This window comes from Mizuhopecten yessoensis, unplaced genomic scaffold (genome assembly GCF_002113885.1).
Source record: "Mizuhopecten yessoensis strain PY_sf001 unplaced genomic scaffold, ASM211388v2 scaffold6411, whole genome shotgun sequence".
Classification (NCBI taxonomy): Eukaryota; Metazoa; Mollusca; class Bivalvia; order Pectinida; family Pectinidae; genus Mizuhopecten; species Mizuhopecten yessoensis.
This window is the reverse complement of record NW_018406536.1, coordinates 426,729-443,455: the sequence shown is the minus strand read 5'-3', so window position 1 is coordinate 443,455 and position 16,727 is coordinate 426,729.

Below are 16,727 nucleotides of genomic sequence, written 5' to 3'. Positions count from 1 at the left end.
CTACTCAGCTGTAAATGAATATGTGGTTGGGCAGTGCTAGAATTGTAGACTGCTAGCTGTGAGCGCAGAAATGGCAGCATCGACTGTATGCTCCCCAGGGAGTTGATAAAGATATTAGCTTGTTGCAAAGGCCCAATAACTACGGATAATAATTTGTGAACCTCTTATAAGATGACCTACTAAATTGTAAATAGGTTGTGATAAAGCGGTATATAAGAACCTTGAATTATTATTATTATTGATTGGTGGGGCACTTTGTATGCAACATGATTTTTTTTTTTTATATCTGTGATTAGTTATGTATAATTTTCAATATTTGTTATACTCTTGATTATTGACTAAACTCCAATTTTAATCAATGATTTTGTATATGTGCAACAATGACGCCTAGCAGGAAAGTTTGCTGGGTGAAACATTCACCAGTAAGAGCCATAGTTAACCAGTGTTAATTTCACTATTCTCATCGGAAACATGCTTAATGAACTTTGTTTTCAAAATGGTTCAAGTTGAACTGTGACAGACATTTCTTCGTATATACACCACTTAACCCTTTCACCCCTATGTAACTTCAGTAAACTCTTCCATGAATTGCTTGGGATGAGTCTATTATGGTCTACAGTGGTGAAAGGGTTAATTAATAAGGTGTACATTGTCTAGCTGAGTATGTTTGTAATGTACTTGTTTCATATGATGTAGTGTAGTGGTAATATTGTGTTACATTTGATTTATGTACCCTTCCTACCTGTAATAACTGACTGTGATATTTTTAATTGCTTTAGTGACTATAAATTACGTGAATAATAAAGCAAAATCAAAGTTCATTATAATAAGTGTTGATTATTTTTGTTACATTCACTTAAATTGTTTATATATGTATAATTTACAGTTTTAAAAAACAACATGAGGAAAGAGGTGAGGCAATGCTTGCGTTTTGCGCTTTGAGTGAGTTAATAGTTCGAAAGTTCTCATATATTTTTATATTTATAATGTATAGAAATTCAGAACCACTGCAAACTCGAAGATTTTCGCACCATTATTAGATGGAACAGCCCAACACAAAGATTTCCACACACCAGAATTTCCTCTATTACAGTACTTACATAAATGTATTTTCATATTTTGCCCCTGTTTCTCACAGGAGATTGTCATCTCAACTTTCACCAAACATCTCCCCACACTTGGCTTTATTTAATAAATATATTCTGACTTGTGGCATTATAGCTCTTCCAATCTGACCAGGTCTTATACAATTGCTATACCTGTCCACTGACCACAAGTCTGATTCTTCCATGTGCCCTCTCTTTCCAAGATGTCTGCGACCTCTCTTATGACCCAATCATGTCGTAATCTGTAGTGACGTTATGTCAGTGGAGTCCTGCATGGTTAAATGTCATAAGTGAGGTTTATTTCTTCTATCAACGTATGTTAATCACTATTGCTGGCCCAGTCGGTAGCGCCTAAGGAGTCTTCATGTTGGAGGGAACCGAAGTACTCCGAGATTACCCACGTGGTTTGACAGGTGACCCTATAAATTCCGATCAGGAAATCGAACGCCTGCCGTTTTTGTGAATACAATCTTTTTAGTATTTTATCAATCCTAATACACGCCAAAAAATGTTTATTTTGTGATACCAGTTTTCACATACGAGACGCAAATTTAATAAAGGTAAAATTTATACCATGTCTTAACTCCCAAGGATAATGTCATATACCTCATATACCATAACTAAACACCAAGCTCATACAACACCTCAAACCTAGTAGATATGTCAGAGAGGACTCAATATGGACGGAGCGGATAGTTGGATCCCCTCATTGAATATATAGATGAACAGAATCCGTTATTCGAACTGTAAGTCGATAAAACTATGGAAAAAATCGAACAAAGGGAAACTTTACAGAAAGGCCTCTAAAAAAGAACAAAGATAACAAGACCAAGTGTTCCAGAAGGGTTAGCGTTTTCTGCTTCAGCAACGACACCCGCAACTGAATCTAGGTCAAATCCAAGTAATGTCACGCCCTCAAAGCTAAAGCAAAGAAGCTACAACAAAACAGGGAATGCTCATAAACATAATACCACACAGGGAAATAGATTTTTTCCAAATGAAATCCTGATTGCGACCAGAAAACTTGCACATAGTCTTCATCAATCTGTATCTTTCTAAAGCATGTGTTTTAAGTTTGTCCGTTCGAAGTAAATATGTCTCACAAAAATCATGACATTCGGAACAAGCTGTTGAAACGTAATCATTTACGACACGTTAACACCGTAGTACAATAAATTTACTTTCAAGAAAGGGAAAGCTCACGATGGAAAAATCGAAATCGTCACGCTCATTCCACAGTTTAGTAATAAGCCACCCAAACAATGAAAACAAATATATTTTTTTTATCGGCTTGTCAAATGCTATTACGTCTGAACAAGTTGGAAAGATTGGAGCATCATTATCTTCGTCTGTCAGGAGTATTATATAAGCTGTGTACGTAACTGGTTCTGTTTCTTTGACAGTGGTTGTAATAGGATCCCTGTCCCACTGCGGGCAAAACAGCAGGGAACTCCACTGAAATTTTCATACAGTTACCTCCCCTTAAATTCCACGGACACAATACTTTCGTTGACGTGGTTGTTGAGTTAGTTAGAGCGAGGGTATACTGATTGTAAGTCCAGATTTTAAGTCCTTGGCCCGTATTCATCAAACTATTCTCATGCTCAAGCATGGATTTTGTGCTCAAGCCTAATTTTTTGTTCTGATTATTTGGAGTGACTTAATGCCAAATACTGTTTTCAATATTTACATTTGACTTTTTCATTGTTTGACATGCTTTAAGCGAGGTACAAGAAAGTTGGTTTGAGCACAGAATACATGCTTGAGCATGAGAATGGTTTCATGAATACGGGCCCTGGTCTTGTCCCATTGCATTGTTACCTTAGGAAAAGATGTTTTTCTTTTTTTAGCTCACCTGGTCCGAAGGACCATGATGAGCTTATGCCATACCGCAGCGTCCGTCGTCAGTCGTAGGAAAGAAAGGATTTGTTCCATATTTGGTCTCAAGCATCCTTGGGTGAAGGGGAACCAATATTGTATAAACGGTGGGTCTGGCCCCCAAGGGTCTTACCTCCCTGGAGGCAGAGAGGCGGGGCCCAATAGGGGAAATAGAGGTAAAACCTTTAAAATCCTTCTTCTACTATATGGATTAAGGGATTTTATTCTAATTTAGTCTGGAGCATCCTTGGGCCAAGGAGACTCAATTTTGTATAAACAGTGGGTATGACCCCCCTAGGGGCATAGGGATGGGGCAGGGAAAACGTCAGTGCATAGTTAGAGTTTTGGCAGTGGTACGGGATCCTTAAACCACATTACAAAGCGGTGATAACTGCACTAACCACAGTTAAAGACGACCTTCAAACAGTTTGGTATGCTACTGCTTATCACAATAATAATGATAAAAATCGAGGTTCTTATATACCGCTTTATCACAACCTAGTTTGTAGATCGTCTCAAAGCGGTTCACAAATTATTATCCGTGGTAATAGGGCCTTTGCATCCAGCCAATAACTATCTCAACTCCCTGGGGAGCATACAGCCGGAGCAGCCATTTCGGCGCACACAGCTAGCATTCAACAATTCCAGCACTGTTCAACCACGTACTGATTTACAGCTGAGTAGACTTGAACAAGCGGAGTTAAGTGCCGTGACGTGACTCGAACCCGCAACCCTTCAGTCACGAGCCCGGCGCCCTACCACTACACTACAGTGCCTCTATATCGTCCCAATATTGGAATCATTACAAAAGGGTAAACAGCTACAAGTCAAAAATTGGCGAACAAATATGATATATCTTTTTTTCGTTAAGGATACAGAACAGCGCATAGGGGTTCCTTTCCTTAAGATAACCTTCGATTTGAAATGTACTTTTAAGATGCTTTATTTTGCTTATTGTTAAAAGCTTTTATCACGCGGAAGCTAGTTTTAATTTCGTTAAAAACCGTTACAAACAAATACTTCGATGCATTTTTGTAAGGGAGTAGGTTTGGACTTGAAAAGTAATGATGGTTTTGCGCTAAATTTTATCACAGCGAATTGGTAATAGGATAAGTCGAACTTTGACCCTGTGATATTAATTCGCCATACAATATACTTCATGTCGGCAATACTTATTAACGTATGTCGAACTTGGCGGAGGAATATTTTAACAAACTGTCGGGATTTACTGTATAACAGCAGGAGTCGATCCGCTGCTTTCCTTTCTAATGATATTAATGAGTTTATTTGAGGGATATTAGAGAAGGAAGCGATATATAGTGTTCAATTCTTTAATTTTACATTTTTATCGATAATGCCTTCGCACAAGAAAAAAGTTCTTGCATTTTATTTATCCTTTCACTCCAACTCCTCTTCCGTCAGCTTTATATATTGCTATTTACCTACCGTGCAACATTAATAGCCACTCACTGCCGAACTACGACATTATCTTCAGAGCGGTAATAATGATCACCTAAATACCAAACTTAATGACAATCACGATTAAATCACTTTCTAACTTTATGACAAAACTTAAAAGGTACTGGCTGGAGGTCGGTGGGTTTTTTTCTCCGGGAATTCCGGCTTTCCTCCACCACACCAAAACCTCGCACATCCTGAAATGACAATATATAGCTGTTCATAGCACGTAAAACACCATTAAAAGTAAGAGGGCTACTAAGTGTTAATGAGAAAATTTACATAAGTAGTATGCATGTTGTCTGATTCCTTTTATACATTTATATATCTACTGTACATTATCTAATAAAATATTTGTGAAATGAAACTTATAATACGTCAATATGGGTCACTTCTGATATTTACATACAGTAGAACAACAAAAGTCATACCAAGACCAAACTATATGATATTTAAATAAATAAAATAAATATACAATATTTGCTATAGCGCCCTATCTAGCTAGAATAAACCACTCTAAAGCGCTTTAAAGTACATAGATATACAATTGATACAATCAATACAATAAGCACATACATTAATACAATTTTGAGAAATTCGCAGGAGCTGTCCTATCAGGCGCTTACTACTAGCCATATGCCACCTGACTAATATCTCCCTATGTGTGAATGCCTGCGTGTGTGCTGGGGATGTATTGTGTTTACCTACAATATCCTATTACTACCAAGCTCTTTAATATTTACCACAGAAAAAACAACGACAATCTTACTAGGAAATGTTACAGCGGTCATTACGACCGCAAGTCAAACCATGTGACCTCAGTGTCTGTCACGTGTTCTATGCGGCAGATCTTAGATAAAGAACAATCGTGAAAACGATCACTTCGATATCTGCCAACAAATGCCATATAACGTTTATGATATAGAAATTAGAGGCTGATATTTGCTTCATTAAAACCCATTAAGGTTTGTTTGTGTTTTACGTGCTTTTAACAGCTATGGTCATTTAAGGACGTGCTAGGTTTTGGTGGCGGAGGAAAGCCTGAGTTTCCGGAGAAAAACCACCGACCTACGGCCAGTACCTGGCGACTGCCAAACATAGGTATCGAACCCGTTACCCAGTGGTGGAGGCTTTGTGGTAGCAAAATGCCAGACGCCTAACCACTTGACCACCGCGGTTTTATCAGGGGGTACATGTAGAAGTGCATTTTTGCTTTTCTTTCAAATAAAGTGTGAACATTAATAACCGCAAAGAACGGCTCGCAACGTGAACACAGTGGCCACTGGCCATACAGCGCATGTTATGTTCAATCACACGAAACCGGTCTGTTTGATAGAAATATGGACACAGCTGTTTTGAAAAGTACAGTGTCTAATTTTTCAATAGGAAACCAATTCCGGGAAAATGTATCTATTGTTACATTCTTATCGAATACAGCCCGAAGACTGAAATAATTATTTGACGTGTCCCTGCTTCTGCTCATTAGCTGTCGAGGAATTCACATTAAAAGGACAGATGATTGTTAGAGAGACGAGCAAGATTTGAATAATTTCAAAAGAAATGTCTGGAATTTCTCTCTCCGAAAAACAGTTCTAATAAAAGATATTGTTCTCAACATTTTGCGTTTGCAGATGTTTGAAGACGTCGCCGAGACAAGTGAATATGTACGAGGAATATAAAGACCGTTCAGTCGTCTTCGACATGCACAGTAACGTCAGCGAACAGAACATTATTGTACAGTAAAATAGAGTATTTTCTAAATTGATTGATACCATTTGTCCCTTTGATATTCTTCATAGGTGCATTTCTTTACACTTAATTATGTAACCCTACGTTCCGTAATATAATATATTCTTATTGATATCCTTTCTCCCTGGATTTTATTATTTATTCCATATTGACGTTTCTCTTCTCATTTTAATTAACTTTAATGCTTTTACTCCATTCTCAGAAGATAAAGTAATAAAGAAATCTTATTCGAAAATCGGCGATAGTGAATAAATGATAAACCTGCGTGTATAATTAGTTGTGTGTGTACTAGTATCTTAAAAATAGATGACCAGTACAAAGTATAAAACATAGAATGTAATATACGATAGCGTCAACAACAGATAGGACGCATCAATGCCATTTCTGTCTCGATTTCGTTAAATTACAAGTATATTAACTGAATCATAGCAAGATAATATTCATTCTCAAATGTCTGTTCAAAATGAGGTACACATTGTCATTGAATATCTCTTTATTTCTTACCTCACAATAACGGAATGGTTAGCAAGCAGTCATTGTATTAAGCCGGTGACATTGGACTATGACATTGGCTATAAGCAGATTCAAAGATGGGTTAACATATTAATCAGCGATCACCAACCCTAAATAGATGATCCTCCCTGAAATTTATTCGTCAGTTTATGAACATAGGAGTTGATACTCTATGTCAAAATCCGAATCTGAAGTCTATACGAAAAAGGAATAATAGGAAATGCCTCGTGAACTTCACAAACACAGACAAACCAGATGTTCTGGAATGTGAAACGCTTCTCTCCACCAAATCTGAAATACTTTATGACGTCAAACCAAACAGCAAAACCTTGTTTTACAAAATGGCAATATCAAGTGATGAAAGACAGCAAACCATGTAACACATGACAGAAAATACCATGCAACGCAAGACAGAAATACCGTGTAACGCAAGACAGAAATATCGTGTAGCGCAAGACTGCAATACTGTGTAACGCAAGACAGAAATACCGTGTAACGAAAGACAGAATTACAATGTAAAGCAAGACAGAAATACCATGTAACACAAGACAGAAATACCATTTAACGCAAGACAGAACTACTGTGTAACGCAAGACTACTATACCGTGCAGCGCAAGACTGCAATACTGTGTAACGCAAGACGGCAATACCAAATGATGAAAGACGGTTATATCGTGTAACGCAAGACAGCAATTTCAAGCGATAAAAGACGGTAATACTGTGAAAAACAAGACAGCAATACCGTGTAACGCAAGACTGCTATACCAGACTGCTATACCGTGTAATACAAGACTGCTATACCGTGTGACACAAGACTGTAATATTGTGTAACGCAAGACTGCAATATTATGTAACGCAAGACAGCTATACCATGTAATACAAGACTGTTATACCGTGTAACACAAGACTGCTATACCGTGTAATACAATACTGCTATACCGTGTAACACAAGACTGTTATACCGTGTAATACAATACTGCTATACCGTGTAACACAAGACTTCTATACCGTGTAATACAAGACTGTTATACCGTGTAATACAAGACTGCTATACCGTGTAACACAAGACTGCTATACCGTGCAATACAATACTGCTATACCGTGTAACACAAGACTGCTGTACCGTGTAATACAATACTGCTATACCGTGTAACACAAGACTTCTATACCGTGTAATACAAGACTCTTATACCGTGTAATACATGACTGGTATAGCGTGTAACACAAGACTGCTATACCGTGCAATACAATTCTGCTATACCGTGTAACACAAGACTGCTGTACCGTGTAATAAAATACTGCTATACCGTGTAATACTATACTGCTATACCGTGTAACACAAGACTGCTATACCGTGTCACACAAGACTGCTATACCGTGTAATACAATACTGCTATACCGTTTAACACAAGACTGCTATACCGTGTAATACTATAATGCTATACCGTGTAACACAAGACTGCTATACGGTGCAATACAATACTGCTATACCGTGTAACACAAGACTGCTATACCGTGTAATACAAGACTGCTATACCGTGTAACACAAAACTGCTATACCGTGTAACACAAGAATGCTATACTGTGTAATACTATAATGTTATACCGTGTAATACAAGACTGCTATACCGTGTAATACAAGACTGTTATACCGTGTAATACAAGACTGCTATACCGTGTAACACAAGACTGCTATACCATGTAACACAAGACTGTTATACCGTTTAACACAAGACTGCTATACCGTGTAACACAAGACTGTTATACCGTGTAACACATGACTGCTATACCGTGTAACACAAGACTGCTATACTGTGTAATACTATACTGCTATACCGTGTAACACAAGAATGCAATACCATGTAATACAATACTGCTATACCGTGTAACACAAGACTGCTATACTGTGTAAACAAGACTGTTATACCGTGTAATACAAGACTGCTATACCGTGTTACACAAGACTGCTATACCGTGTAATACAATACTGCTATACCGTGTTACACAAGACTGCTATACCGTGTAATACAATACTGCTATACCGTGTTACACAAGACTGCTATACCGTGTAATACAATACTGCTATACCGTGTAACACAAGACTGCTATCCCGTGTAACACAAGACTGCTATACCGTGTAATTCAAGACTGCTATACCGTGTAACACAAGACTGCTATACTGTGTAAACAAGACTGTTATACCGTGTAATACAAGACTGCTATACCGTGTTACACAAGACTGCTATACCGTGTAATACAATACTGCTATACCGTGTAACACAAGACTGCTATACCAAGTAACACAAGACTGTTATACCGTTTAACACAAGACTGCTATACCGTGTAACACAATACTGTTATACCGTGTAACGCATGCCTGCTATCCCGTGGAATACAAGACTGCTATACCGTGTAATACAAGACTGTTATACCGTGTAATACAAGACTGCTATACCGTGTTACACAAGACTGCTATACCGTGTAATACAATACTGCTATACCGTGTTACACAAGACTGCTATACCGTGTAATACAATACTGCTATACCGTGTTACACAAGACTGCTATACCGTGTAATACAATACTGCTATACCGTGTAACACATGACTGCTATACCGTGTAATACACGACTGCTATACCGTGTAACACATGACTGCTCTACCATGTAACACATAAATGCTATACCGTGTAACACAAGTCTGCTATACCGTGTAACACATGACTGCTATACAGTGTAATACAAGACTGCTATACCGTGTAACACAAGACCGCTATACCGTGTAATACAATACTGCTATACCGTGTAACACATGACTGCTATACCGTGTAATACAAGACTGCTATACCGTGTAACACATGACTGCTCTACCATGTAACACATAAATGCTATACCGTGTAACACAAGACTGCTATACCGTGTAACACATTACTGCTCTACCATGTAACACATAAATGCTATACCGTGTAACACAAGACTGCTATACCGTGTAATACAAGACTGCTATACCGTGTAACACAAGACTGCTGTACCGTGTAATGCAAAATAGTGAAACATTAAGATGTACGACAGGTAAACGATTTGATGAAAGACAGAAAAATCGAGTGATGTAGTGATGCAAATCAGCAAAAGCAAGTGATGAAAGACCAGCTACTGGACATAATGAGTTTAAGAATAATTATTCTTTTTAACTTTTTACCTAGCGTAAAAACCTCGACAGATCTTCGATTAGCCTCACATCTCTTTGATTGGAAATAATTCATTTTTCATAAACATACCGTAAAATGTCGTCTAAAACGATTTAATTATTCCTGTCCCCTTCCGGTAAATTTTACTCATTTGTTTCTACGTTCTATAACCAATCTTGCATTATGGCATAGCCATTGGGCAATACACTTCTGTGTACCAAGTAATTTTCAAATAATTAAATGACATAGTATGATTTAAGCCTAAGCCAGATGCAATTGCAACATGTTTAAAAAATGTATGCAATAAATTATGTGAAAAAAACCCCAACATATTTTGTCATTTTAGCATTTCTAACGATCAGAATATAGGTCGGGATCAAAATGTCTTTACAATTTACGCAAAAATGGCAGCGTTTCGCTTCTTAGTAAAAAAACTAAATATTTATAATTATGATTTATTAACGTTTTATTGTTTACCTACCAAATAACATACAACTGTAGACAAAAATCAATCCATTTCTTTCCTGTACTATTCCCGCAAATCAGTTTACTTATTCATTCCAATTTTGCTCGAGACACTATCGTTCAATGTGCTAAATAGTAATCAGTGTTTCGGGACACATACGTTCTATATACTACCTAATATGGTCATTGTAAATAAGGCTACATCTATACAATATCCACTGGTCTGATTCAAGCCGACATGTTTCAGGATGGGCGGTTGACATTGACGTATTTCAATACCGGATGTACAAAGCGTGGTTAGTTTAACGTCAAACTCATGAAAAGTGTTTATCTCTGATATACTTGTACCTTTTAGTTCAATTTTGAAAATCAAATAAACTCATGAAGATTTCCGTTAATCTTTAATGATAAAAAGCAGGATCCTTTTTCTTATAACAATTATACCGTAAATGTATGATTCAGAAAAGTTTAGATAAACTGATTCAGCGTTTAACTGTTTAAAAAAGGTCGAGGATTTTTTTACACTGTCCTATTATTTGTCCTTAACCATTTCGTGAAATCTGTACGTTAAATTTGAAAATAAAATAGCGTCGTCAAACAAGGACAAAATGTTAAATCAAACTGGACTCGGAGGAAAACAGCAAGAACTAAATAGACACCAAAATAGACAGACACATAAATCACAGGTGAAAATTGTTTTTATTTTTACCAATTTGAATTTTTTGACCTCATACAACATGTTTACCGACTTTACATAAGTTTTAAATTATAATTCAATCTGACACAGTGACAACAACAGATAATTGTGCCAGTAAATGCTTATTCAGGTTGATAAAGAAATAGGAAATTTAAGAATACCTAATGAAGCGCAAATACAAATCAAAGGTAAAATGTCTAAGGCGGTATACAAATTTAGCTCTAATGCAAATTATGTATATATTGTGAAATGAAGAAGAAATATATTCAAATCTAACACAAATAAGACGTACAATATGTAAGGTTAAACGTGTAAAATCGAAGTAATGTCAAGACACCAAAGCGAGAACTGGGGTACTGACAACGGACCAATGAGGCATTTGAATGAGCATAATAAAAAAAACTCCATTAAGGAGGCACGGTAGTCTAGTGGAAGGGCGGTGTGCTCGTGACCGAAGGGTTGCGGGTTCGAGTCACGGCACGGCACTGTGTTGTATCTTTGAACAAGATACTTTGCTCCGCTTGTTCCAGTCTACTCAGCTATAAATGAGTACGTGGTTTGGCAGTGCTAGAATTGTTGTACGCTAGCTGTGAGCGCCGAAATGGCAGCTCCGGCTGTATGCTCCCCAGGGAGTTTAGAGAGATATTGGCTGGTTGCAAAGGCGCTATAACCACGGATACTAATTTGTGAACCGCTTTGAGACGACCTACGAACTAGGTTGTGATAAAGCGGTTTGTAAAATCCTCGAATTATTATAATTATTATTCAATTAGCACAATGAAATAGAAGATTTCCGAACGAGACTATACTGGTGACCGTAACACCTTGTCCTTAGTCGTCGTCAGCCTGCAGCCCTCAAAACCTTTGGATGTTTGGCCGCCAGCAGACGACAATTTTAACGAAAATCGTGATATTTGGAGCAAACTCTCGAACACCGAATTAACTGCAGCATGTAAAAACCGTAGGCTGGTTAACCATACAGGTTGCTATCACGAATGAAAAGTTATGAAAAGCATCACCTTTACCTTACAGCTTAGAAGTGGTCATGTTGTACATGTAAATAAAAGTCATAATAAGCGCCTCTTTAATTTACTAAATTTCAAGCTTAGGAGGGTAACTGTTATATACCATCGACGTTATAATGGATTTCTTGTTATATAAAGACAGTTTCCATATATTGAAAGACTTGCCAAGAGTTTTGTTTACCTTCTCGTATAGATGTCAATATGCACAGGTATATTGTGTATGGTAGCATATGGCCTTAAGGCTATCAAAAGTTACATATTTAATTGGCAGTGTAGCATATATTCTTAATCTTAATAGAAGCCATTAACCGTTACTCAACCAGAAAATCCATTATTCTAATTCATTTGAGATGTCGCGGTGGCCAAGTGGTTAAGTCGTCTGACATTCTGCTACCACTAGCCCTCCACCACTGGGTCGTGGGTTCGAGTCCTACGTGGGGCAGTCTCCAGGTACTGGCCGTAGGTCGGTGGTTTTTCTCCAGGAACTCAAGTTTTCCTCCACCACCAAAACCTGGCACGTCCTTAAATGACTATAGCTGTTAATAGGACGTAAAACACAAACAAACCAAACCAAATCTTTTGAGATGTGACACAGCATTTGATTGGTCAATCGAAATGGTTTGGCATTATATAACGTTCGCATATTTCCCATTTGCATATAAAGCCCGGATGGCGATTTTGAATTACTTCAATGACCGACCGATTTATTAATGACGTCAAGAACAATAGCATGACCCCGAAAGGTAAACGAAATACCGTCTAGCTTTGAATGTTCCTGACGTCATCCACGACAGATAGACCCAGATTTTGAAGAAAATGCACAAACACATAATAAAATCGTCGTTTCTTTCGTTGATTTTAGCTGATATGAATTAAAAAGGAAATAAACTGTACTGTATTTGAGATTTGCGGCAGTATATCATTATTAAACTGTCGCAAATATCCGTTTTACTGGCTCTGCTCTGCGTCGTAGGTAAATACAGTACGGTTATTCACTAGTTATAATATGAAAAGTAGTATATATCCTAAAAATTGACATCAATCATTTATGTGATGTGAAAGATGGTAGATTATCTGAAATACTATAGTCGATTCAATCATGAGAATTTTTGTTTTGTTTTTATCAAGATATTATTGAAATATAGAAACTCTCTTTTACATGGCATATCTGTAAAGTTGTTTTTAATAAAATGAAGATTATCTATTTCTATTTTTTTTTTCTTTTCTAACCTGATACACACTGTTGGTGTTGGCAGCAGTGACAATTCAAACATTAATATCAGGCGAAGTTCAATCTATATACGTTTGACATAACAATAATTTATATATACCTACATGTGACGAAGGAATAACAGTTTGTTGTTTAACTCTTCAAAAATATGACGTCTTTATAAATGTGGCAACAACAATTGCTAAATAACATTTTCGTGACATTTAAACTGACACAAACATTGTAAAAGGTCTAATAATAATAATAATTAATAATAACTCGAGGTTCGTTAATACCGCTTTATCACAACCTAGTTCCTAGGTCGTCTCAAAGCGGTTCATAAAATATTATTCGTGGTTATAGGGCCTTTGCAACCAGCCAATATCTTTCTCAACTCCCTGGGGAGCATACAGCCGGAGCTGCCATTTCGGTGCTAACAGCTAGCATTCAACTATTCTAGTACTGCCCAACCACATACTCATTTACAGATGAGGTGACTTGAACAAGCTTTAAGTATCTTGCTCAAAGATACAACACAGAGCCGTGCCGTGACTCGAACCCGCCACCCTTCGATCACGAGCCCGGCGTACTACCACTAGACTACCGAGCCTCCTTATGTAAATATGTAAATGGTAATTTGGTTAAGTAATTGATACATACATACATACATACATACATACATACACATACATACATACATACACACACACACACACACCATCACACACACACACAAACATACACATACATACATACATACATACATACATACATACATACATTCATACATACATACATACATACATACATCCATACATACATACATACATACATACATACACAAATACATACAGACACATCGTCAGTGTTATGACTATGACGTCACAGTTGTAATGACGTCAGAAGCATCCCCATCCATATTCATGGTTGTATAAACTACACATTTAGTATTAACAATGCAGGACAAATACATATACTGTCTTAAACATTATATACTCGAATTACATGTAAGGTAGCGTATCACCTTAACTCAAATAAAAAATAAAATTTATGTGAGGTAGTATTTATCGTAAATGCAGGTTCTATCACGGTTTAGTATATAAGAATACTTGCATTGGTAACACTTTATAAGGGAACACTATCATGTTGATAAATCAAGAGAAATAACTTCAATGCAAATGACAAGGAGAATGTGTCATGTCACATATAGCCTTAACTATAACAGAAAGAAAGAACTATACAAATTACGGTAGTTAACTCAAACGAAAATCGCAATAAGGAAGTTTACAGTCTTACTCTAATACAAACCGCAAGTATCATATATAAGATGGTGTAAAACTCTATATTAAGACAAATCACAGGTACATTTCTGCATGGAAGCACAAATCCTTTAATAAATTTAAAAGAATATGCCAGGTAATACATAACTTTAATTCATATAACATATTTAATGTATATTGGGTAATGTAAAGAAGCATTAAAGTTTTTTCTAAAGCCATTCGTACTAAATAAAGACTCCTTCCGTGAACAGCTGTGATGTGAAAGATGGTAGATTATCTGAAATACTATTGCCGATTCAATCATGAGAATTTTGTTTATGAAAACAAAATGTCTTCCTTGTTTCTATCAAGATTTTATTGAAATATAGAAACTCTTTTACATAGCATATTTGTAAAGTTGTTTTTAATAATATGAAGATGATTTATTTTTATATTTAAATTTGTATCTTACACGATATAAACTGTTGGTGTTGGCAGCAGTGACAATGCAAACATTAATATCAGGTGAAGTTCAATCTCTATATACCTACATGTGATGAAGGAATAACAGTTTGTTGTTGAACTCTTCAAAAATATGACGTCTTCATAAATGTGTCAAAAACAATTGCTAAATAACATTTTCGTGACACTTAAACTGACACAAACATTGTAAAAGGTCTTATAATAATAATAATTAATAATAACTCGAGGTTCGTTAATACCGCTTTATCACAACCTAGTTGGTAGGTCGTCTCAAAGTGGTTCATAAATTATTATCCGTGGTTATAGGGCCTTTACAACTACCCAATATCTTTCTCAACTCCCTGAGGAGCATACAGCCGGAGCTGCCATTTCGGCGCTCACAGCTAGCATTCAACGATATAAAAATTACGGTAGGTTTACTCAAACGAGAATGATGTGACAAGCACATTATCCCTAATTATTTATATGTATGTAGCAACAGTCGAACGGAATAGCTATGAAGCCAGTGGGAAATGACCTAACAGCTAACTCATTGCATTAAAGTGTGTCCATGTTATTATCATTAACTCACAAAAATATATGCTTCATCACTGTAATTTGAATCTTCTTTGTTAAGTAAGAATTTCAATCCAGTGCATATCTCTGTTGTAGGGTAGGTGAAATGTGAAGGGTCAATTAACTTAAAAGGTAACTTGAATTCAGTTAGAAACAAAAAGAAAAGGTAAGAAGATACTCAAAATGCGTGCATCGGTATCGCTGTGAATTCTAAATGATTAGGGAACACCTTCATTTTGTTCAATCAAGCGAAATTGAATCCTGTTGATTTTATTTCTGTCTCTCTATTTCCTGTTGATTTGGATTTTGTCTCCCTAGGACCTGTTGATATGGATTTTGTCTCCCTAAGTCCTGTTGATTTGGATTTTGTCTCACTAGGTCCTGTTGATATGGATTTTGTCTCCCTAGTTCCTGTTGATATGGATTTTGTCTCCCTTGGTCCTGTTGATATGGATTTTGTCTCCCTAGGTCCTGTTGATGTTGATTTTGTCTCCCTAGGTCCTGTTGATATGGATTTTTTCTCCCTTGTTACTGTTGATTTAGATTTTGTCTCCCTTGTTACTGTTGCTTTATATTTTGTCTCCCTAGTTCCTGTTGATATGGATTTCGTCTCCCTAGTTCCTGTTGATATGGATTTCGTCTCCCTAGGTCCTGTTGATATGGATTTTGTCTCACTTGGTCCTGTTGATTTGGATTTTGTCTCCCTAAGTCCTGTTGATTTGGATTTTGTCTCTCTAGGACCTGTTGATATGGATTTTGTCTCCCTAGGTCCTGTTGATATGGATTTAGTCTCCCTAGGTCCTGTTGATATGGATTTTGTCCCCCTATTTCCTGTTGATGTTCATTTTGTCCCCCTATTTCCTGTTGATTTGGATTTTGTTTCTCTAGGTCCTGTTGATTTGATTTTTTTCCCCCTGGGTCCTGTTGATATGGATTTTGTCTCCCTTGGTCCTGTTGATTTAGATTTTGTCTCCCTAGGTCCTGTTGATATGGATTTAGTCTCCCTAGGTCCTGTTGATATGGATTTTGTCTCCCTTGTTACTGTTGATATACCTGTTGATATGGATTTTGTCTCACTTGGTCCTGTTGATATGGATTTTGTCCCCCTTGTTACTGTTGATTTGGATTTTGTCTTCCTGTTGA